Source organism: Caretta caretta, chromosome 26 (assembly GCF_965140235.1).
Source record: "Caretta caretta isolate rCarCar2 chromosome 26, rCarCar1.hap1, whole genome shotgun sequence".
NCBI classification, from domain to species: Eukaryota; Metazoa; Chordata; order Testudines; family Cheloniidae; genus Caretta; species Caretta caretta.
Genome location: NC_134231.1, coordinates 16905720 through 16931137, shown reverse-complemented (window position 1 = coordinate 16931137; position 25418 = coordinate 16905720). Strand labels below are relative to the sequence as shown.

The 25418-nt window shown below is 56.8% G+C and overlaps 1 pseudogene; it reads right to left on the bottom strand.

The window, feature by feature from the left end:
- Nucleotides 1–9854: 9854 nt before the first annotated feature.
- LOC125626290 (melanin-concentrating hormone receptor 2-like) lies at nucleotides 9855–25115 on the bottom strand (annotated as a pseudogene).
- Nucleotides 25116–25418: the final 303 nt, after the last annotated feature.

Sequence of the window (25418 nt, the reverse complement as noted above, 5' to 3'; positions counted from 1 at the left end):
CCTACCCCCTGTTCCCTTCCACTCACAACCGTCCCCCTCCCCTCCACACCCTTCCCATTTGCCCTCTCCCCCAGCTGCTTCCTACCTGCTGCTCCACTAACTGCCTCTCCCCACACTTGACATCTGCCACTCCCACACCTACTCCCAGCTGCCCCTTCTCCTCCCCTACCTGTCCTTCCCTCCCCTTCCCACTTACCCCTTCCCTCACCTGCCCACCTCCCCCCAGCTACTCTTTCCACCTGCCCCCTCCCCCAGCTACCTCCTCCCCTCACACACTTCCCCTTCCCCTTCCCATCACATCTGCCCCTCCCCTGACCTGCCCACCTCCCTCCCAGCTACCCTTTCCACCTGTCCCTTCACATTGCCCCCTCCCCACCTACTCCCTCCCTCTGCAACCTACCCCCTCTCCTCACTTGCCCTCTCCCCCACATCCATCCCTCTGAAATCTGCCCCTCCTCCTGCTCCCACAGCTACCCTTTCCACCTGCCCCTCCCATCTCCCCAAGCTACTCCCTCTTTCATCCTGCCACTCCCCTCACTCCTCCGCCATGCCCCCCACGCCTTCACATCTGCCCCTTCCCTCACCCGTACCTCAGCCCTGCCCCGCACGCTCCACTCCAACTCGCCCCTCGGGTCTCCCCCACCCGCAGCGCCCGCCGCGCAACGGACGCTCTCGAGAGGCGCGCGAGCCCGTTAGGGAGCCAATGAGAAACTGCCCGGGTGAAGGAGCGCGCGCCGCTTGACTGGCGGTTGGTGCGAGGCGAGGGGGCGCAGCGAGCGCTCGCCGCTTCTCTGACTGTTGGTGAGCGGAGCTTGGAGGAGAGACTGGGATGGGAAGCAGCCCTGTCAATCCTAACGAGAGAGGCGCCGGATTGGACAAGCAGGAGGATGAGGAGGGTGGGACTAGTACAAGCTGTCAATCTTGCCCAGTGAGGCAGCTGATTGGAGGGCGGGGGAAGAAGGCGAGAGGCTCCTCAAATTCCCTGTGGGATTCATTCCTCACGCCCGTCAAGGTCTGGATGATGGTCTCTCCCCAGGACCCCCCTTCACTGCCCAGGGACAGCCAGGGGAGGGCGGAGGCGGAGGAGGAGTGCCCATGGAGGAGTGCCCGGAACCCCCCGACTGAGACTGCGGCCTTGTCGTGCCCGGGTCCCGATTCCCGTTATTTGAGAGGCAGGCGGTGTGCGGAGCCCCAATGCCCCGCAATGTCGCAGCCCATCTCCCCACGCGGCTCGAGCGCAGATCTGGCGAAGGCTGCCCCTCTTCCGCAACCCCTGGCTCAGCACAGCGAACGCCACGGCAGGGGGCACCCGCAGCCCATGGGCGCAGCCCCCGGCAGCGGTCGTTAGTCAGGGCTCGTTAGCTGACGGCCCACAATGCGGCGTGAAGCACCACTCGCTGCGCGCACCCGCCGCTCGGACTGGGGGAGCAGCTGGGACTACGGCCGACCCAGCCGAGCCCTGCCTGCTGGGGGAGAGCGCCCCCTGCTGGGTCCCCCGCCCCCTGCCCCGCAGAGCCCCCTCGCGCCGCCCTGGGACCGGCCCTGCCTGTCGGGGGAGAGCGCCCCCTGCTGGGTCCCCCGCCCCCTGCCCCGCAGAGCCCCCTCGCGCCGCCCTGGGACCGGCCCTGCCTGTCGGGGGAGAGCGCCCCCTGCTGGGTCCCCCGCCCCCTGCCCCGCAGAGCCTCCTCGCGCCGCCCTGGGACCGGCCCTGCCTGTCGGGGGAGAGCGCCCCCTGCTGGGTCCCCCGCCCCCTGCCCCGCAGAGCCCCCTCGCGCCGCCCTGGGACCGGCCCTGCCTGTCGGGGGAGAGCGCCCCCTGCTGGGTCCCCCGCCCCCTGCCCCGCAGAGCCTCCTCGCGCCGCCCTGGGACCGGCCCTGCCTGTCGGGGGAGAGCGCCCCCTGCTGGGTCCCCCGCCCCCTGCCCCGCAGAGCCCCCTCGCGCCGCCCTGGGACCGGCCCTGCCTGTCGGGGGAGAGCGCCCCCTGCTGTGTCCCCCGCCCCGCCCCCTGCTGAGCCCCCTCGCGCCGCCCTGCGACCGGCCCTGCCTGTCGGGGGAGAGCGCCCCCTGCTGGGTCCCCCGCCCCCTGCCCCGCAGAGCCTCCTCGCGCCGCCCTGGGACCGGCCCTGCCTGTCGGGGGAGAGCGCCCCCTGCTGGGTCCCCCGCCCCCTGCCCCGCAGAGCCCCCTCGCGCCGCCCTGGGACCGGCCCTGCCTGTCGGGGGAGAGCGCCCCCTGCTGGGTCCCCCGCCCCCTGCCCCGCAGAGCCTCCTCGCGCCGCCCTGGGACCGGCCCTGCCTGTCGGGGGAGAGCGCCCCCTGCTGGGTCCCCCGCCCCCTGCCCCGCAGAGCCCCCTCGCGCCGCCCTGGGACCGGCCCTGCCTGTCGGGGGAGAGCGCCCCCTGCTGTGTCCCCCGCCCCGCCCCCTGCTGAGCCCCCTCGCGCCGCCCTGCGACCGGCCCTGCCTGTCGGGGGAGAGCGCCCCCTGCTGGGTCCCCCGCCCCCTGCCCCGCAGAGCCCCCTCGCGCCGCCCTGGGACCGGCCCTGCCTGTCGGGGGAGAGCGCCCCCTGCTGGGTCCCCCGCCCCCTGCCCCGCAGAGCCCCCTCGCGCCGCCCTGGGACCGGCCCTGCCTGTCGGGGGAGAGCGCCCCCTGCTGTGTCCCCCGCCCTGCCCCCTGCTGAGCTCCCTAGCGCCCCTGCAACCGGCCCTGCCTGTTGGGGGAGAGCGCCCCCTGCTGAGGCCCCCGCCCCGCCCCCTGCTGAGCCCCCAAGCGCCGCCCTGCGACCGGCCCTGCCTGTCGGGGGAGAGCGCCCCCTGCTGGGTCCCCCGCCCCGCCCCCTGCTGAGGCCCCTAGCGCTGCCCTGCGACCGGCCCTGCCTGTCCGGGGAGAGCGCCCCCTGCTGAGGCCCCCGCCCCCTGCTGAGCCCCCTCACGCCGCCCTGCGACCGGCCCTGCCTGCTGGGGGAGAGCGCCCCCTGCTGTGTCCCCCGCCCCGCCCCCTGCTGAGGCCCCTAGCGCTGCCCTGGGACCGGCCCTGCCTGCTGTGGGAGAGTGCCCCCTGCTGGGTCCCCCTCCCCGCCCCCTGCCCCGCAGAGCCCCCTCGCACCGCCCTGGGACCGGCCCTGCCTGCTGGGGGAGAGCGCCCCCTCCTGGGTCCCCCGCCCCGCTCCCTGCCCCACAGAGCCCCCTCGCGCCACCCTGGGACCGGCCCTGCCTGCCGGGGAAGAGTGCTCCCTTCACCCCGCCCCCTGCAGTACAGTGCCCCCTAGTGCCACCCTGGAGCCAGCCCTGCACAGGCTGGGAGAGATTCGTGGGGGCTCGGGAGCGCCATCTGGATCCCCGCTCCCCCCATACATACCTTCCCCGAGACAGGGATCTCACCTGCCCACCCCCCACACTTAGCTGCACCAGGCACAGGCATCGGCTCTGTGTGAGGGCAGGGCTGGGCCAAGGTGCAGGGAAGGGAAGGGAAGTGTCATTAGTGCTCTTTTAAATGGAAATATAATCAAGGGCTCTTCTCACCCATGAGCTTAATTACAGCCCCTGGAGATTCTGCTCAGCCCCTCCCCCACACCCATGAGCACGCCAGGGGTAAATGCAGGTCAAGGGGCCTCCGCATGTGGGTAGAATGTGGCAGGGGTTGGGAGCCAGAACTCCTGGTTTCTCTCCCCAGCTCTATGAGGGGAGTGGGGTCTGGTGGGTTAGAGCAGGGGGGCTGGGAGCCAGGACTCCTGGGTTATATACCCAGCCCTCTCTAGTACCCTTTCTATGCCTCAGTTTCCCCAACTCTAACATGGAGCTGATTCTGCCCTATGTGCAGGGGTGGGGTGGACAAGCTGTGCTGGCAGAAGCGACACGCGAGGGGGCTGGGATGCTAGCTTGGGAGTTGCCTGCTGTCATAAATATAAAGGGAAGGGTAAACACCTTTACACACCTTTAAAAAGGTAAACACCTTTAAAATCCCTCCTGGCCAGAGGAAAAACCCTTTCACCTCTAAAGGGTTAAGAAGCTAGGACAACCTCGCTGGAACCTGACCAAAATGACCAATGAGGAGACAAGATACTTTCAAAAGCTGGGAGGAGGGAGAAAAACAAAAGGGTCTGTGTCTGTCTGTGTCAAGGTTCCTCCCCCACTCTGAACTCTAGGGTACAGATGTGGGGACCTGCATGAAAACCTCCTAAGCTTACTTTTACCAGCTTAGGTTAAAACTTCCCCAAGGTACAAATTTATTTTACCCTTTGCCCTTGGAATTTCCACTGCCACCAGCAAACTTTAACTGGGTTTACTGGGAAACGTAGTTTGGACACGTCTTTCCCCCCAAAATCCTCCTAACCCTTGCACCCCACTTCCTGGGGAAGGTTTGGTAAAAATCCTCACCAATTTGCATAGGTGACCACAGACCCAAACCCTTGGATCTGAGAACAATGAAAAAGCATTCAGTTTTTTTACAAGAAGACTTTTAATAGAAGTAAAGGAATCACCTCTGTAAAATCAGGATGGTAGATACCTTAGAGGGTAATTAGATTCAAAACATAGAGAATCCCTCTAGGCAAAACCTTAAGTTACAAAAAAGGTTCACAGACAGGAATAGTCATTCTATTCAGCACAGTTCTTTTCTCAGGGTATGTCTACACTATGAAATTAGGTCGAATTTATAGAAGTCGGTTTTTTAGAAATCGGTTTTATATATTCGAGTGTGTGTGTCCCCACAGAAAATGCTCTAAGTGCATTAAGTGCATTAACTCGGTGGAGTGCTTCCACAGTACCGAGGCTAGAGTCGACTTCCGGAGCGTTGCACTGTGGGTAGCTATCCGACAGTTCCCGCAGTCTCCGCTGCCCATTGGAATTCTGGGTTGAGATCCCAATGCCTGACGGGGCTAAACCATTGTCGCGGGTGGTTCTGGGTACATATCGTCAGGCCCCCGTTCCCTCCCTCCCTCCGTGAAAGCAAGGGCAGACAATTGTTTTGCGCCTTTTTTCCTGAGTTACCTGTGCAGACGCCATACCACAGCAAGCATGGATCCCGCTCAGCTCACCGTCACCGTATGTCTCCTGGGTGCTGGCAGACGTGGTACTGCATTGCTACAGCAGCAGCAACCCATTGCCTTGTGGCAGCAGATGGTGCAATAGGACAGGTAGCCGTCATCATCATGTCCGAGGTGCTCCTGGTTGCCTGTGTGAGGTTGATCAGGAGCGCCTGGGCAGACATGGGCGCAGGGACTAAATCTGGAGTGACTTGATCAAGTCATTCTCTTTAGTCCTGCAGTCAGTCCTATTGAACCATCTTATGGTGAGCAGGCAGGTGATACGGATTGCTAGCAGTCCTATTGCATCATCTTATGCCGGGCAGGCAAGAGATGAGGATGGCTAGCAGTCCTATTGTACCATCTTCTGCCGAGCAGCCATGAGATGTGGATGGCATGCAGTCCTTCTGCACTGTCTGCTGCTAGCCAAAGATGTAAAAGATAGATGGAGTGTATCAAAACAAGAAATAGACCAGATTTGTTTTGTACTCATTTGCAAACCCCCCCCCGCCCCCGTCTAGGGGACTCATTCCTCTAGGTCACACTGCAGTCGCTCACAGAGAAGGTGCAGCGAGGTAAATCTAGCCATGTATCAATCAGAGGCCAGACTAACCTCCTTGTTCCAATAAGAACAGTAACTTAGGTGCACCATTTCTTATTGGAACCCTCCGTGAATTCCTGCCTGAAATGTAAAGCCTTGATGTAAAGCCACCCCCTTTGTTGATTTTAGCTCCCTGTAAGCCAACCCTGTAAGTCATGTCGTCAGTCGCCCCTCCCTGCATCAGAGCAACGGCAAACAATCGTGCATCTGAGTTGAGAGTGCTGTCCAGAGCAGTCACAATGGAGCACTCTGGGATAGCTCCCGGAGGCCAATACCGTCAAATTGTGTCCACAGTACCCCAAATTCGACCCGGCAAGGCCGATTTAAGCGCTAATCCACTCGTCAGGGGTGGAGTAAGGAAATCGATTTTAAGAGCCCTTTAAGTCGAAATAAAGGGCTTCATCGTGTGGACAGGTGCAGGTTTACATCGATTTAACGTTGCTAAATTCGACCTAAAGTCCTAGTGTAGACCAGGCCATACCTAGCTAGATTACTTACTAAATTCTAAGACTCCATTCCTGTTCTATCCCCGGCAAAAGCAGCGTACAGACAGACACAGACCCTTTGTTTCTCTCCCTCCTCCCAGCTTTTGAAAGTATCTTGTCTCCTCATTGGTCATTTTGGTCAGGTGCCAGCGAGGTTACCTTTAGCTTCTTAACCCTTTACAGGTGAGAGGATTTTTCCTCTGGCCAGGAGGGATTTTAAAGGGGTTTACCCTTGTCTTTATATTTATGACAGTCTGTGTGATGCTTTTGCCGGGACAGAACAGGAATGGAGTCTTAGAATTTAGTAAGTAATCTAGCTAGGTATGCGTTAGATTATGATTTCTTTAAATGGCTGAGAAATTAAGCTGTGCTGAATAGAATGGATATTCCTGTCTGTGTGGCTTTTTGTAACTTAAGGTTTTGCCTAGAGGGATTCTCTATGTTTTGAATCTAATTACCCTCTAAGGTAGTTACCATCCTGATTTTACAGAGGTGATTCTTTTTTACTTTTTACTTCTATTAAAATCCTTCTTTTCAGAAACGGAATGCTTTTTCATTGTTCTTAAGATCCAAGGGTTTGGGTCTGTGGTCACCTATGCAAATTGGTGAGGATTTTTACCACACCTTCCCCAGGAAGTGGGGTGCAAGGGTTGGGAGGATTTTTTGGGGAAATAAATAAATTAATAAACCCAGATAAATAATAAATAAACCCAGATAAATGTTTGTTTGTGGCAGTGGAAGTCCAAGGGCAAAGGGTAAAATAGTTTGTACCTTGGGGAAGTTTTAACCTAAGCTGGTAAAAGTAAGCTTAGGAGGTTTTCATGCAGGTTCCCACATCTGTACCCTAGAGTTCAGAGTGGGGAAGGAACCTTGACACCTGCCATCTCTTTGAATGGGGAAGCTTGGGCTCCAGGCAGCTGGGCCTGTGATGGATGCCCGCGTGGAGATCCTGGCCCAGCAGCATGGCTGGGGTCATTGGCTTTCAGTGCTGCCAGCAGGTGATCGGAGCAGGACCAGCCTGTCTGGTGGGGGTTGCGGGGAGGCTGAGTGAAGTCATTGGGTCTGAAAATTGGAGTGAGAAACAGGTCACTGCACTGTCAGCTTATGCCCAAATACATTTGTTAGTCTCTAAGGTGCCGCACAGACTCCTCGTTTTTTTTTAGTAAGGGGAGAGCACCCCCTACACCCATTGCACCACTAGGGGGCGCTGGGCTGCAAGGAGCAGTGTGGGGGTCTCAGCAAGGGGCGCTCTCCCCTGGCAGGCACAGCTGACCCCAGGGCAGTACTAGGGGGTGCTGTGGGGCAGGGAGCAGGGCAGGGGCTCAGCAGAGGGCACTCTCCCTTGGCAGGCAGGGCTGGCCCCAGGACAGCACCTGGTGGAGCTGGGTTGAGACTGGAACAGGGAAAGGCTCCAGATCCAGATCCCCTTCGCTGCCCCCCTGGACCAGCCCATCCCCCATCTATCCCCACACACACCCATCCCCCCACCCATCCCCTCCCTCTCTCTCCCATACCCCCCTCCTGCCCAAGCCAATCCTGCTAGAAATCTTTGGGGTTTCCCCTTCCCCAGCCCCGCTCCCACATCTTCTTTGGCACTGTAACTATAACTACCCGGATCGGTGGGGGTTTGGTGGGGGGGGTGGTGAGGGTCGATCTTGCCAAGGCAGGGGGCTGGGAAGGTCCTGGTGCAGAAGTTAAACGTTGACAGTTGGGTAAGGTCATGTCCCTGTGGGCACGAATGCCAGCACCACCCTTCCCAGCTATGAGCTGATCCCCCCGGCTCCGCGCCATCAATGTTTAACTTCTGTGTGAGGCCCTTCCCAGCCCCTGCACCTCCTTGGGGTGTGTGAATGTGCCAGGCCACGAAGGGGCTTGGGCAAAGACATGAATCCCCCACATCTTGGCTTAGCCTGAACACTGGGGTCCCAGCCCAGCTCTACCTGTGCCCCTCACTCCTGACCCACAGCCCCTGCTAGCCCAGCTCTGGGCTCCCCTGAGCTCTGCTGGCACCCCTCACTCTTGACCCCGCTAGCCCAGCTCTGCCCCACCCCAGTTCTGCTGGTGCCCTTCACTCTCCACCCGCAGCCCCTTGCTACCCCAGCCCTGGGTTCCCCAAATGGCTGTCTGTCCCCCACAGTTCAACTCAGGATTGGCTGGAACCTGTGGGGGTGGCTGGAACCGGCTGGCTCACAGGATGGGAACCTGTCTGCAGGGCTGTTTGGGGGGACCTGAGGCATAAAGGGGCAAATCCCCATGCAGGGCAATGGCCCCTGTGACATGAAATGCACCAAGGCAAATCCAACAGGAGCATGAATTTAAAGGGACAGCACCAGGATTCTCCTCCACTTCCTCCACTGGCTGGCAGAGGCAGGGGAAAGGGCGGGTCAGGCCCTGATTTCTTAATTACCCAGCGATGATGGCATATGAGTGGGTTTTATAGTATAATCTCCATGACCCAGGTCAATGCCACCAGTTTCCACTTGGCTTCTTGTCAGTTTCACTTTGTAGCTCTCATGCTCCAGCCCCTGAAGTGATGTTTGGGTTGCAGTCGGGGCAAGGGGGTAGGTAAATCAGGCTCTTTTAAATTCCAACCTGTTTCTGCTGAACCTAAATTTGGGGGTTAAGTATGACCTGGCGGCATGTGTGAGGGCTATGTGTGCACAGGGAGAGCATGTGGGTGTGCACTGGCATGGTGTCTGGAGGAGGGCATGCCCATGTGAGTATTGGTGCAGGTGTTTGGGTGTGCAGTGTCTATGCACACTGGGGGAATTATGCATGCGGGGGGGGGGGGTATGTGGAGTATGCCCGAGTGCAGGTATTGTGTGCCTGTGTGATGTGCAGCGGTTGAGTGTTGCACACTGTGGGTATCCCGGGGAGGGGAGACGGGACAGACAGGCAAGTGAAGGTGATTCCTGATGCAGACTGTGACGATGTGACGCAGCAGGGAGGGGGGAGTGTTGACCTGGGAATGTGCCCTGGGGATGGGAGACCTGAGAGCCTGTAACCTGAGCCAGGAGGGGGAGGGGGAGGTGACACCTCTGCCCAGGAATGTGGACACAGGCAGCAGAAGGGAGCCTGCTGGGGGGGGGGGGGGGCTAGTTTCAGTTTGGGGCTGGGTGGTGGAACGCAGGGAACCCCAGGGCTGGGGTCTAAGCGCCATGCTCCCCCAGAAGGACTTGACTGAGGGGTCCTGGGTGTACCCACAAGCTCTGTTTTGGACTGTGTTCCTGTTGTGCAATAAACCTTCTGTTTTACTGGCTGGCTGAGAGTCTCAGTGAATCCCAGGAAGAGGGGTGCAGGGCCTGGACTCCCCCACACTCCGTGGCACACACTCCACCCCTGGTGCATTCTTTTTGTTTTATTAACGTCTCTTCTGTCACTGCCATTTCCTGCCCAGACTTCCTGATTCATAGATCCACCAACTGTAAGGCCAGGAGGCACCATCGCAACCATGCAGTCTGACCTCCTGCATAACCCAAGCCAGAGAATCTCACCCAGCAATTCCTGCATCCAGCCCATATGTGGTGGTTGAACTAGACTGGCTCTTCCCACCGGCCTCGGTGACAGGTATCTGCATTGTCCTATGGGGAGGTGAAAAGTCCCATCTCAGCCACGGCTGAGGCCCCTGGCGTGTTGCCTTGGCCTGGCATCACCAAGGTTCTGTCCCCACACCTGCCAAGAAGTGCTGCGGCAGCGGGGGCCATCCGTAGGCTCCAACTGAGGTCAGTTCTCTGGTAGCATGGAGGCTTCTAGAAGGCGCGGTGCTCCTCCTGCCCATTGACGGTGACACTGGCCTCGGTCACGGAGCATGGCAGCTGCTCGGTGCCGAAGGGGTGCCGGCAGCACTGGGCCACAGTGCTGCCCATCTGTGGGCTGTAGACGGTGGAGGTTAGCTCCTGGCTGAGCAGGGCAGTGTCCACTTGCAGCACCCTCCACCTGGCAATGAACCTGCAGTACCTGCGGAAGGGGTGACACAGTCGCTCTCACATGGGCAGCCAGGATGCAAGGGGTCCAGGGGGATCCAGGCCAGAAACTAAGGATCTCTCTAGAGCCCAGCCCCAGCAACTAACGCCACTAAGAGCATCTTACTGGCAGGGGGTGTGCCAATGCCCAAGCTGCCTGTATGGCATGGGCACAGCTTGGCATCAGGGCTAAGGCAACACAGCAGGAAGACGAGTGTCCAAGAATGGGGCGGCAACAGTGTATGGGCAGAGAAGGGGTCTGGTTGGGACAGGGAGGATCTCACCAGCCTGGGGGCAGGAGAAGGTCAGAGCTTTTTTCTTGACACAAGAAGTGGTGCTGCCCCTTGCACCTGAGGCTCCTGCCCCTGGCCCATGGCGGGGCAGGGGGACAGTTAACAGCCATTCCTACTCCAGCTGGCCCTGGCAAGCGAGCCCTCTATGCAGGAGGTGGCTGTTATGCAGGGTGCCGACAACAGGGGGCAGCACAGCAGGCAGCAGACCCTGGCATGGGGGACCCGATTGCCTGGTGGGAAGGGGCTGGGAGCTACAGTGGGACGCGTAGTCCTGGCTGAACTCCCCCAGGAGCCAGGTTCACCCCCAATCCCAACATTTGCTCCAGCTGGAGATGTGGGGCTCATGGAGCCAGAGCCCATGGACCGGTAGGGCTCTGTGGGAGGAAACCCAAATCCCCATTACCCCAATCCCTCAGGTACCCAAATCCCCATTACCCCAATCCCACGAAGGCAGAGCGATCCCCTAGGGTCGGGTCCCTGTCCAGACCCTGAGTTCTGGCTCTGCTGAGATATATGGCCGCTGGCAGGAGCTGTCAAGGTGCAGGCTCATGTGCCAGGTGTGAAAGGACAAAGCAGGCTGGCACTAGACTGGCCAGGGGAGCAGAGAGGGCAGGGGAAAGTGGGGTTACAATGCAGCTAGCACCACACACACCCCCAGGGCTTTGCAAACCCGCCAACAACAGCGTCCTGCCACGGCCAGGGTGCAGGCAGGGAAGGGGCAGACTGTGGGGGATATGGCACGAACAGGTGAACTGTGACCCCCCAATGATTAGGCATGGGGGGTGCAGGCCAAGGAAGGCGCTGGGGAGACACTGAGCTGGAGGTGCTGGAGGCTTGGGCCGGGAGAGACAGCAGGTGGGGGGGTTGTCATTCCAGGGATGGAGGAGTGGTAGAGCAGGGCACTATCTGTGGGGAAGGGGGGATTTGGGGCAGAAGGGAGGGGGGGATGGAGGAGCAGAGGGGAGGACCCCAGGGGACTCTGATGGGGGAAGGGCTGGGCAGAGGAGTCAGAGTCAGTGGGGGAGCAGGACCCACGAGGGCTGAGGAGTTCGGGGCAGGTCAGCAAGGAGAGGGGGCAGATCTCAAGGTCTCCCATAGGCTGCTGACACAGGGGAGGACAAAAGGAGGCCTGGGGTCAGAGGTCGGGGCAGCTCCCAGACAAGGGCAGTTCTCCAACTTGGGGGATTGGACTGAAACTTCAAAAGCCCTGAATGAGGGATGGACCTAACCCCTGGGCTCACCACGCACCCCTGGAACAGGGCCCGACCTCTGCGCTCATTGCCCACATCGGGAAAAGGGCCTGACCTCCAGGCTCACCGCTCATACTGGGAACGGGGCCCAACACCCAGGTTCAAAACCCATGCTGGGAGTGGGGCCCGAGCCACGGGCTCACCGCTCATACTGGAACAGGGCTCAACCTCCAGGTTCATACCCCATGCCAGTAGTGGGGCCTGACCCCCGAGCTCATAGCTCACACCCGACCCCTGGGCTCATCGCCCACACCAGGAACAGGGCCCGACCTCCGGACTCACCACCCATGCCGGGAACAGGGCCCGACCCCCGGGCTCACTGCCCACCCCTGGAACAGGGCCTGACCTCCGCGCTCGTTGCCCACACCAGGAAAAGGGCCTGACCTCCAGGCTCACTGCCCACACCGGGAACGGGGCCCAACACCAAGGGGCACAACACCACGCCGGGAGTAGGGCCTGACCCCTGGGCTCACTGCCCACCCCTGGAACAGGGCCTGACCTCCGCGCTCATTGCCCACACCAGGAATGGGGCCCAACCTCCGGGCTCACCGCCCACGCCGGGATCAGGGTCTGACCCCTGGGCTCACCCCCAATGCCAGCAACGGGGCCCGACCCCCGGGCTCACTGCCTATACCTGGAATGGGGTCTGACCCTCAGACTTACTGCCCGGGCCAGGAACGGGGCCTGACCCCCAGGCTCACCACCCACATCTGGAATGGGACCAGACCCCCATGCTGGGAGTAGGGCCTGAACCCCGGGCTCGTTGCCCATGCCAGGAGCAGGGCCCAATCCTGGGTTCACTCACCAGGATGCACTCACACCTGGCGTGGGAGCTGGGCTATGGCCAGATGTGAGGACTAGAATAGGAGATGGAGGGTGGAGGGGGTGCATACCAAGGAGCTGCCTGGCTTTTGATCATCCCCAGCAAAGATCCAGGGTTTGCAGCCCTTGCAGGGCCTTTCTGAGAGGAGCAAATACAGCCTGTCTCCCTGGGGATGCAGATTGCAGGGATGCAGGTTCTGTGCCTGACTTGGCCAGTGAGGCAGGGCAGGGCAGGGCAGGGCTGGGCTGGACTTCCCGCAGAACACCTTCAAGGCCAGGCACAAGTCACAGAGCCCTATCTCTGCACTGGGGTGGGGCGAAGCTGGGTTGGGGGCATTGCCCAGGAAGGGGGGGTGAAAGCAGGGGTTGAGTCATGAGCAAAGGAAAGGTAGGTGGGGAGAGAAGGCAATTCCTGCCCTACCCTGTAGGGGGCCTGATGGAGCCATGAGCACACCTGCGGCATCATCCCCCACAACCCCCACCCCAGGCCCATGGTTAAACCCCGTCCCCAGCAGCCTGTGCACCACCCCCACCTGGAGTGGGCCACCCGCTCACAGAAGAACTCAGTGCAGAAGAGGACGAAGACAGGGCTGACACAGCTGTGGGCGTAGCTGAGGCAGATGGTGAGCTGGTTCAGGTAGAAGGAGGCAGCGGAGGGGGCAGCCGTCAGGTTGACCAGCTGCACCACGTGGAAGGGTGTCCAGCAGATGAGGAAGGCAGCGATGATGGTAAGCGCCATGTGGGTGACTCGCCGGCTGCGGACTGAGCAGCACCGCCGTGCACGGCACATGGCCTGGAACAGGTGGTGCAGGGTGAGGGACCTGTGATCACCAGCAGCGGCAGGAGGAAGGTTGCCTGTGACTGGTAGAGCATGTACCAGTACAGGTGGCTGGGGCCTGGCAAGTCCATGAGGCACAGCTCCTTCTGGTTCTCCCGCTGCCCCTGGGCGTACAGCATGGCTGGCGTGGCCATCACCGGGCTGCTGGCCCACACGCTGGCGTTGATCAGCGCCGCACAGCGCAGCGTCCGCTTCTGGCCCACTGTGGACGAGTACACCACGGCCACATACCTGGGGAGAGAGTGGCCATCAGGGGGCACGGGACAGGAGGGGGGGTAAGGCAGGGGGATCTAGGGGTGACAATGGGGCTGGGGACAAGACAGGGAGCGTACAGCAGCTGTTGCGCCCCACGTTTCAAAGAGGGGACAGAGTTCCCAGCTGCCCCAGCTTGGAGAGGCCAGGAAACAATGACCCAAGTGCTGATGCCGGTGGTCCCTATCCACAGGCCCTGAGCAGGGGGTGCAGACCCCCTACGCCAGCTCAACACTAGCTGAGGGAGCTAGGCAGGGAGGTTTGCTGGGGCCCAACTTCCTCCCTTTCTGCCCTGCCCCACCCCCAACTCCCCCTTTGCCTTGCAGCGCCCCCCTCCCTCCCATTCCAGCCCTGCCATCCCCTAGCTTTGCCTATATCCTGAAGCCCTCCCACTATTCTATCCCTGTTCCCTCCACCTCCAGTATTCCAGCCCTGCAGCCATTCGGGCCCTGTCTGAGCTCAGTCTTTGGGGGCTTGTCCGCAGGACTACAGCCTGGGCCATGGCTGCCAACACCGCAGCCGTGAGAGCGACACTAGCTAACCCCAGTCTGGAGGCCAGATTGGCTGCCCAGAAGTAAGATGACCATATTTTTCCCAAAGGGAAAACAGGACACCCCATGGGGCCAGGACCGTGCTGCAGAGAGGGCCCTGGTGGGTACCTGTCCATGCAGAGCATGGCAATGATGGCCACGCTGGTGAACTGGTTGTTGAGGTTGATGGTGGTGACAGCACGGCATAGGAAGTCCCCGAAGATCCAGCCACGCTCCTGGACAAGCTGGTGGATGATGAAGGTGTCACAGAGTCCCTGGGCAATGCTCTGGAACTGCTCTATGAAGCCTATGAAGCCAGGCAGGACTCTGGGGAAGTCTCCTTTCTGGGAGCAGCCTGTTTGCAGGACACACAGCTCACACAGCTTCCACCATCCTGGGTCTGACCTTGGAGCATTCAGCATCCTCTGCCCCACCGTGTGCTTCCCCCAGCGAGTCCACCCTCTGGGGAAGCCAGAGAGTCCTGCACCCCAACTCCGCAGTTAGACGGGACTCTCAGCCAGCCAGTAAAACAGAGGTTTATTAGACGACAGGAACATGGTCTAACACAGAGCTTGTAGGTGCAGAGAACAGGACCCCTCAGCTGGGTCCATTTTGGGGGGCGGTGAGCCAGATAACCCCATCTGCCCTTCACTCCATGTCCCCAGCCAGCCCCAAACTGAAACTCCCTCCAGCCCCTCCTCCTCTGTCCCTTTCCCGGGCCAGGAGGTCACCTGATTCCTTTGTTCTCCAACCCTTTAGCTCTCACCTTGCAGGGGAGAAGGGCCCAGACCATTCTCTGTGTCCAGACCCCTGCACACACCTGCCCTCTAGGGCTCTGCAACGATCATACACCCTTACCCCACCACCTAGATACTTAAGAACTGCCTAGGGGAAACTGAGGCACCCCCACACTATTGAGAGGAAACATTAAGAACAGTCCCACTTTGTCACATCTCTCCCCCCTTCAAGATCAAACTGAGCGGGGTCACTTTAGCCAGTGACCTGGTGAAGTTCGAAGCCACCAACATTCCCATGGATGCCCCAGCATCTCTCCCATTCCTTGGTGGGGAGTTACACCAGGACCGTCCATTTTCACGCCCTCCCTTAGGTCGGGGGTGGTCGATAGCACTCGCAGGCTGCATGTGGGAAGGTTTATGCGGCCCGTGCCCTTTGGCCACCCCAAAACCCCAGGTGGTCAAACTGGGATTGGGTCTTCTCCCCAACAAGCTGGCCAAACACAGCCACTTGGTTATAGGACTGTTTAACTTTCTTAACAGCTTTCACTCCATCTGAGACCTTCTCAAAGCTATCCACACTGGATCTTTCAACAGGAAAGTCAGTGGCTTCATTCACAACAGAAAATTTCTGGCTGTTAGGAACTGAAACTTTCTTGATTAAATCATTTTCACACCCTTCAGTTGCAGTAAACTGCTTGCAAAGACTCCATGAGGATTCCTTTCCCTAGGGGCTTTTCTATGCAACATAGAATCATAGAATCATAGAATATAAGGGTTGGAAGGGACCCCAGAAGGTCATCTAGTCCAACCCCCTGCTCGAAGCAGGACCAATTCCCAGTTAAATCATCGATTCATCCCTTTGAATTGTTGAATTCATCCCTTTGAATTCCCAGTTAAATCATCAACAATTCACCCCTCACAGAATTCTGCTCTTACCCTCTTTACCTAGGGCTTGCTCTAGAGGAACACTTTCCGGAGCAACAACAGACTCTTTCTGGGTCTCCCTTACATCCAGAATTTCCTCTGGCCCATCCGGCGGATTCCTACACAATCCCCTTTCAGGCAAACTTACAGACTTCCTAGATAAAAGGTCAGAAGCATTCTCCTTCCCTTTGCCACACACAAGTTCAGGAATCTTTTCCTTCTTGCTACACCCTCAGTAGGTAACACAATCGCATCACCTTCATGCTCTCCTTGTGCCCTGGTTAGGATCTCACCCTGATTAGACAGAGTTGCTCCACCCTTTCCAACAACACACTAGCAACAGGCAAAATACAAGGACCAGAATTGTCTGGTCTCTGGGATTTTGCATAGACACTAACTGGATGCGACCTAGTTACAGGGCCATTCTCCCGAGCAGACACAAACTTAGGACCCTTCCCTTCCTGGGCTTTAGCTGAATCCAGAACCAACTCTGAGACAACTGCACTATCCTCAACCATCACAGGCTGAAAGGCCCCTTCTGTCTGCTCCACAGACAAAGAAAAGCCAGACACAATTTCTCCTTTCCCAGACACACAGCTTGGGATCTCATTCCCCTGGTCCCAGCACACAAGGCTGGTCACAGACAACTGCTTGGAGACTGGGGTGGCTCCCTCCATAGGCAAGTCAATACCCCTGACAGACACAGACACGTTTCCTTCACTGTCACAATTCTCCACCCAGCTAACAGGTAAGGTCCAGGGACACTCATCTTCCACTCTCCTCGCCTTCCCACCCTGCTGACTAGACACAGCCATCAGCTCACAAGGCCGCCTAGGCTCATCCAAACTTTCCTTACCAAGCACCTTGCCACTCCCAACAGATACCCTGCCCTGCCTGTGTCTCCCCCCTTGCTTAGCGCTGCCCTTGCTGTCCCAATGGGGGTAGGCAGTGAGTTCACTGCTTTCCTCACTGCATCAGAGCCAGCGGGAGCCCCCTCTCCGGTGTGCAAGGGGGGCGGGGAGCCCCAGGGGTCTGGTTACAGGCAGGCAGGTAGCCTGAACCTAGCAGCTCCTCCCCCCTGCCAGCCAGGTCATCTGCATTTTCACTGAGCATTTCCCTCTCCACCGATTGGTTGCCTGGATTCAAATTCAAACCCTTGGCAGTTACCGGAGCAAGGCCTGGACCCTGTCCCAAAGAGACACAGTCACCCCACAACAGGGTCTGGCAGCTGGTATCCTGGAGAACCCCAACGGCCAGCCAGCCTGACTCCTCCTGGGTCTGCACAGGGATCTGGGCCATAGGCAGGGTGAGGGGCTTCGTCCGTGGGACCTTCACCCAGCTCACACAGCCCCTCAGCATCTGAGGCTGCACCACCCAGGGCCTGACAACAGTTCTCTCTGTCCCAGGATCCACCCTAGGAATGTCTCCCCATTGACCATCACCTTCCGCTCCCACTGGGGGTCCAAGGGGCCTGGCCCCAGGAAACTCCACACAGATATATAAGTTGGGGTCAGGAGTGGGAGCCCGTCCACCTCCCCACCCATCGGGCTGACGGAGTCTATGGCCTTGGGACCCAGCAAGGAAGTTAGACACCGGGGCTTTTCCACAGGGTCCCCCTGGTTCAAATCTCCAGCCTGCTCAAAGGCAGTGAGGTGGGCATCCACATCCCCCCCTCCTTAACCAGGGGCAGCAATTTAGTCTCGAGGTTCCCTGCGGAACTGGCCCCTCGGGGTCTATCCCCACTCACCCCTGGGGGGTCCCCTATGCCTCTCCACTCCCCACCGCCAGTTCATGCTGCTGCTGCTTCTGCAGCTCTTTCTCGGGCTCTCACTGTCTCTCACAGTCCTCTTGCTCTCTTGGACTCAGCTCCAATCCCGTCCATTTCCGATCCCTGGATGGGGAACCCGATCGTGAAGACCCTCGTCTGGTCAGGGACAGGAGTCTTGGCGATGCCTGGCTACTACTCCAGCTGCTCCCAGATCCTGCTATAGCCCCATTTGGGGTCAGGAATCTGATCCTTAGAGCGGTCATCCTCCTCCAGCTGCACAATTAACTGTGCTTTGGTGAACTTTCCAATGCTCAACCCTCTCTTTCTGCACCGGGTTACAATGTCCTTCTTAAGGAGACGGTGACAGGCCATCACTCCGCTCTTCCCAAGTTATTGTGGACTCGCAGGCCTGTGTGCTCTCAGCTCCCCACGGTTTCCAGGGAGAACCCCTAGGGTGCCAGTCCTTCTTGAGGTCACCTCCTCTTTGCCAGGGTCGAGCTGCAGACTCTTCCACCCCTGGGATCACTCGCTGCAATCCCCAGGGGAACCCTGTTACTGCAAAAGTCCTTCTCTCTCCCAGGGCCAAGCCACAGGCTCCTCCGCCCCTGAGACTGCTTACCGCAGTCCGCAGGGGGACCCCATTACTGCACAGTCCTTCTCGCTGGTCACACACTCCCAGGGGTTAACCGCCCCCTGAAACCGCTCCTCTCTGAGCCTTCAGCATGCCTAGTCCTCGTCAATCCCCCTTTGTTTTACTGCTCCCCAGTCACTTACTGCAGGAAGTGCCATCCATGGGGTGCAGTACATCCCACCTCTGCCACCAGTTGTCACGGAGTCCCTGGGCGATGCTCCGGAACTGCTCCCTACGAAGCCAGGCAGGACTCTGGGGAAGTCTCCTTTCTGGGAGCAGCCTGTTTGCAGGACACACAGCTCACACAGCTTCCACCATCCTGGGTCTGACCTTGGAGCATTCAGCATCCTCTGCCCCACCGTGTGCTTCCCCCAGCGAGTCCACCCTCTGGGGAAGCCAGAGAGTCCTGCACCCCAACTCCGCAGTCAGACGGGACTCTCAGCCAGCCAGTAAAACAGAGGTTTATTAGACGACAGGAACATGGTCTAACACAGAGCTTGTAGGTGCAGAGAACAGGACCCCTCAGCTGGGTCCATTTTGGGGGGCAGTGAGCCAGACAACCACATCTGTAGTTCACTCCATGTCCCCAGCCAGCCTCAAACTGAAACTCCCTCCAGCCCCTCCTCCTCTGGTCTTTGTCCCTTTCCCGGGCCAGGAGGTCACCTGATTCCTTTGTTCTCCAACCCTTTAGCTCTCACCTTGCAGGGGGGAAGGGCCCAGGCCATCAGTTGCCAGGAAACAGGGTGTCTGCCATTCTCTGTGTCCAGACCCCTGCACACACCTGCCCTCTAGGGCTCTGCAACGATCATACACCCTTACCCCACCACCTAGATACTTAAGAACTGCCTAGGGGAAACTGAGGCACCCCCACACTATTGAGAGGAAACATTAAGAACAGTCCCACTTCATCACAGAAGGGCACCCCCACCAGGAAGAGCAGGTCAGCCATGGCCAGGTTCAGGATGTAGATGTCCGACACCAGCTCCACACCCCAACCCCCTGCCCCAACCCTGAGCCCCCTCCTGCACCCTGATTTCCTCCCAGACCCTGCACCCCCGGCCCCGAGCCCCCTCCCGCACCCTGACTTCCTCCCTGACCCTGCCCCCCGGCCCTGAGCCCCCTCCCGCACTCTTGGGCCTGGCCAGACCCCGAACCCCATTGCTTTTTTACATATTTGTTTTTTATAAAGGGCTCTTCTCCAAAGCGCGTCACACTAGTTAGCTAACGGCAGAAACACTATTTGGAAAGATCATTAAGTGGTCTGCCGAGACCCTCAGTGATTTTCAAGTGGTCTGTGGAAAAATAACTTAGACTACAAAACCAGTCAAGGTCCCTCACTTTATTTTCATTTACTTGCTATTACTTATAGGAGGAGGAGGAAAGAAAAAAGGATGAAAAATGGGGCCGGGGGGAGAAAAGAGCGAATGTTCTTTTTCTTGGCTGGGTCCCAAGGAGGTGCCCCAGCAATGAAGCTGAGCACAGGGCCCCACTAACTCTAAATCCGCCACTGGTGGATGGTGGCAAGAAGCCATGGACACACCTTGCTGGTCACACAGGGCATAGAATCATAGAATCATAGAATCATAGAATATCAGGGTTGGAAGGGACCCCAGAAGGTCATCTAGTCCAACCCCCTGCTCAAAGCAGGACCAATTCCCAGTTAAATCATCCCAGCCAGGGCTTTGTCAAGCCTGACCTTAAAAACCTCTAAGGAAGGAGATTCTACCACCTCCCTAGGTAACGCATTCCAGTGTTTCACCACCCTCTTAGTGAAAAAGTTTTTCCTAATATCCAATCTAAACCTCCCCCAGCAGCTGGAAAAGGGGCCATGGTGGGAGGATCTGGTCCCGCGAGTGGCTGGAAATATGTCTATAGGAAACCCCCTTGTTACAGGTGATCGTTGAGCTGCATTGATTTGTGAGTAGCTTGGAGAATTGGCAAAAGGCCTGGGAGGCAGGCAGGTTTACACCATGCCCCTGGCCTCCTCGCAGGGCTCTGGTTCTAATAGCCTGAGGTGCTGGATACCCAGTGAGCCAGCTCTGTACCAAGTTTCACACCTCTGGCCCTGAGAAAAGTGGAGTTCAGGCCCTGGCTGCCAGGCTGTTAGCAGCTGAGACTGTGGGACTGTGCCCCCTGTGGGGGAACAGAGACAGGAGCTGGGTGGGTAGGGGAGCAGCTACTGGGCAGCATGCAGCCCAGAGCAGCTGAAGAGAAGGGCTGGACTGGGCGGGTGAGAAAAGTCCACACACTGTGTGTGTGTGTGTGTGTGAGAGAGGGGTGTGATTGTGTGCAAGGGGTGGTGAGGCTGGGCGTGTGTCATGCATGATTATGTGTGTATGTACTAGCCGTCTGAGGGGGTGGATGCGTATCAACAGGTCTTGCTGCAGGGCCAGGCTCACTGTCATGCAGAGGTGCTGCCAGCCCATCGGGGGCTCTAAACAGGAATATTTTTGTCCCCCTTGCCAGGGTTCCCTCCCCATTCTGAACTCTGGGGTACAGATGTGGGGACCCGCATGAAAGACCCCCTAAGCTTATATTCTACCAGTTTAGGTTAAAAACTTCCCCAAGGCACAAATTCCTTTCCTTGTCCTTGGACAGTATTGCTGCCACCACCAAGTGATTTAAACAAAAATTCAGGAACGGGTCACTTGGAATCCCATTTCCCCCAAAATATCCCCCCAAGCCCCTTCACCCCCTTTCCTGGAGAGGCTTGAGAATAATATACCAACCAATTGCCTTTAATATAAGTACAGACCAGACCCTTTATCTTTAGGACACTAAAATCAATCATGTTCTCAAAAGAAGAACTTTATTATAAAGAAAAAAGTAAAAGAAGCACTTCTGCAAAATCAGGATGGAAGGTAATTTTAGAGGGTGATAAAAAGATTTAAAACACAGAGGACTCCCCTCTGGACTTCACTTCACAGTTCTAAAAACAGGAATAAACTACCTCTTAGCATAGGGAAAATTCACAAGCGAAAACAAAAGATAATATAACGCGTTTCCTTGCCTTTACTTACATTTTCTGTAATTTTAGACATATCATTTCAGGTATGTTTTTAGGAGATGTTTTACCTGCTTGGTCTCTCTTTTTGACCAGAGAGGAAACAAACAAAGAGAGCACAAACAAAACTCCCCCCAGCACCCGATTTGAAAGTATCTTCTTTCCCCATTGGTCCTTCTGGTTAGGTGCCAACTAGGTTAATTGAACTGATTAACTCCTTACAGGTAAGGCAATTCAGTACACCTCCCAATAATAATGAAAAGCAAACAGGGTCCCCCTTGAGCTACCCGGGACCCTAAGTGATTGCTCAGTCTGCTTACGGCCAGGGGACCATGCTGAGGTTCTGGGGCTGCCCAGAGCGAGCTTGCTAATGCATCGCCCTGATTTGGCCAGACCCACATCTTCCCCTATCCCCACCAAGCCCTTTTAATTCCTCATTCTGGTGGGGTGAGGCTGCTTACCCCCAGAGCACCCTGCTGTCTGTTGCTATGGGAGTGTTGTCTGCATGCAGGATAGAGGTGCCTGGTGAATCTCCCCCCGACCCTGCGACCAGGAGCAATGGGGCAAGGTGTGGGGGCAGCACTCTGTCCTCCAGCCCAGTTTTGCACTGCTCCCCCGGAGACCTGAGATCATTAGCTCCCTGTGACAGATGCTAACAGGACATGGCCCAGGTCACAGTGAGTCAGTGCCAGAGCCAGGAGTGGAAACAGGGAAAGAATTAGTAGGGGAAGCAAAAGTGGATGGGAACCTGGGAGGCAGTGACCATGAGATGGTCGAGTTCAGGATCCTGACACAAGGAAGAAAGGAGAGCAGCAGAATATGGACCCTGGACTTCAGAAAAGCAGACTTTGACTCCCTCGGGGAACTGATCGGCAGGATCCCCTGGGAGAATAACATGCGGGGGAAAGGAGTCCAGGAGAGCTGGCTGTATTTTAAAGAATCCTTATTGAAGTTGCAGGAACAAACCATCCAGATGTGTAGAAAGAACAGTAAATATGGCAGGTGAACAGCTTGGCTTAACAGTGAAATCCTTGCTGATCTTAAACACAAAAAAGAAGCTTACAAGAAGTGGAAGCTTGGACAAATGACCAGGGAGGAGTATGAAAATATTGCTCAGGCATGCAGGCCAAATCACAGTTGGAGTTGCAACTAGCAAGGGATGTTAAGAGTAACAAGAAGGGTTTCCTACAGGTATGTTAGCAACAAGAAGGTCAGGGAAAGTGTGGGCCCCTTACTGAATGGGGGAGGCAACCAAGTGACAGAGGATGTGGAAAAAGCTAATGTATTCAATGTTTTTTTGCCAGTGTCTTCACAAACAAGGTCAGCTCACAGCCTGCTGCACTGGGCAGCACAGCATGGGGAGGAGGTGACCAGTCCTCTGTGGAGAAAGAGGTGGTTTGGGACTATTTAGAAAAGCTGGACGAGCACAAGTCCATGGGGCCGGATGCGCTGCATCCGAGAGTGCTAAAGGAGTTGGCGGATGTGATTGCAGAGCCATTGGCCATTATCTTTGAAAACTCATGGTGATTGGGGGAGGTCCCAGGTGACTGGAAAAAGGCTAATGTAGTGCCCATCTTTAAAAAAGGAAGAAGGAGGATCTGGGGAACTACAGGCCAGTCAGCCTCACCTCAGTCCCTGGAAAAATCATGGAGCAGGTCCTCAAGGAATCAATTCTGAAGCAGTTTGAGGAGAGGAAAGTGATCAGGAACAGTCAGCATGGATTCACCAAGGGCAAGTCATGCCTGACTAACCTAATTGCCTTTTATGACGAGATAACTGGCTCTGTGGATGAGGGGAAAGCGGTGGACATGTTATTCCTTGACTTTAGCAAAGCTTTTGATATGGACTCCCACAGTATTCTTGCCAGCAAGTTAAAGACGTATGGGCTGGTGAATGGATTGTAAGGTGGATAGAAAGCTGGCTAGATCGTCGGGCTCAATGGGTAGTGATCAATGGCTCCATGTCTAGTTGGCAGCCGGTATCAAGCAGAGTGCCCCAAGGATCGGTCCTGGGGCCAGTTTTATTCAATATCTTCATTAATGATCTGGAGGATGGTGTAGATTGCACCCTCAGCAAGTTTGCAGAGGACACTAAACTGGGAGGAGAGGTAGATATGCTGGAGGGTAGGGATAGGATACAGAGGGACCTAGAAAAATTAGAGGATTAGGGCAAAAGAAATCTGATGAGGTTCAACAAGGATAAATGCAGAGTCCTGCACTTAGGATGGAAGAATCCCATGCACCACTACAGACTAGGGACCGAATGGCTAGGCAGCAGTTTTGCAGAAAAGGACCTAGGGGTTACAGTGGACGAGAAGCTGGATATGAGTCAACAGTGTGCCCTTGTTGCCAAGAAGGCTAATGGCATTTTGGGATGTATATGTAGGGGCATTGCCAGCAGATCGAGGGACGTGATCGTTCCCCTCTATTGGACACTGGTGAGGCCTCATCTGGAGCACTGTGTCCAGTTTTGGGCCCCACACTACAAGAAGGATGTGGACAAATTGGAAAGAGTCCAGCGGAGGGCAACAAAAATGATTAGGGGACTGGAACACATTACTTATGAGGAGAGGCTGAGGGAACTGGGGATGTTTAGTCTACGGAAGAGAAGAATGAGGGGGGATTTGATAGCTGCTTTCAACTACCTGAAAGCGGATTCCAAAGAGGATGGCTCTAGGCTGTTCTCAGTGGTAGCAGGTGACAGAACAAGGAGTAATGGTCTCAAGTTGCAGTGGGGGAGGTTTAGGTTGGATGTTAGGAAAAACTTTTTCACTAGGAGGGTGGTGAAGCACTGGAATGGGTTACCTAGGGAGGTGATGGACTCTCCTTCCTTAGCGGTTTTTAAGGTCAGGCTTGACAAAGCCCTGGCTGGGATGATTTAGTTGGGTATTGGTCCTGCTTTGAGAAGGGGTTGGACTAGATGACCTCCTGAGATCCCTTCCAACCCTGATATTCTATGATTCTATGAAACCAGGGTCCTGGCTTCTAGGCCCATACACCATCTACTAACCCCAGATTAGCCCTGCCCCTACTGCCCACAGCTCTCCCCCACAGCATCACCAGGGGCCCCATTTTCACAGCTGGGTGACCCAGCTTTGGGATGGAAGAAGGAGATGGTGTTGGAGGTTAGGGGAGACCCGGGTTCGTGTCTTGTTTCTGCTTGTTTCACAGCCCCATCAGATCTGCTTGCCTTGATCCTGCAGAAGGATGCTGGAATAGGGCTGGCTACCTCCCAAGTACCCCCTCGTGGCTTGCCTTGGTGCTGCAGTGGCTCTGTCTCAGTTTCCCCTCTCCACAGGGCACCTGAACCGCTCCCCACCACAGTTTAAAACAAGGTTCTCTTTCCAGGGGCCAATTTCAGTTCTGCCAATGAAGTGGTAAAAACAGTGGCTGTCTGGCTTTCTGCTTTCTTTCCAGCCACACCCCCCAGGATTTCTTGTCACTCCACACACTCTGGCTCAGAGATTCCAGAAAGCCAAAAAAACCCTGTGCTGTTCTGGTGTTACTCAGCCATCTTCTCCAGGCCTTTGCTGAAATGTCTCTTTCCCTTTACTTAGGCCTCTCCTGTAGGGGAAAAACTACAAGTTCCATTTTGTTTAGACACTTTGCCATTTTGTTTGTAAGGAGTTGTTGTTTGTCCACCATGTTGGTGACCTTCTTCTTGAGAAAATTGGCACCTTTTTCTCTCTACAGCAGGAAAGAGCAAGGGTCACATGGCCTGTTTTCTGCCTAGTATCAGGAGAGCATAAAAGACTGCTGCACCAAAGAGGAGAGGCTGTCCCTCCCAGTGGCAGTGCAGTACATGTCCTAGCCAAGACTTTGAGGGATCTACAGAAGACCACAGAAGAAGATCCAAACTCCATAGTTCCAGCTATCAGTTCCTGATTGATTCCAATCTTACCTGTATCCTGAACTCCTGTGTCCTCACCTTGCTGTCCTGATGTATTCCATCTATGATGTCCTCTGTTGTGGGTCCATTCCTCTGAACCTGATGTAGCATGCTGTGTACCTCTGTACCTTACCCTGTAAATTCCCCTTTGTCCTTATGGGTTTGGGACCTTGACTTTAAGTCAGTTTGTCATGCCAACCTGTACCTGTATGCCCTTTGTATATTGTTTTGCTGGGGGTCCTATGAGTTACTGTTTCCTGTTTGAGTCGCTGTTTATTAAACCAGTTTTCGTTATAGTTAATCCTGTCCTTAGTTTTCTCACCATTGATAGATGCGTTTTGGGGGAACGAGTCTGGTGGGCGGGGACTCCGAGGTGTGGAACCTGGAGCACATCCAGTTAACCACAGGCAAGAT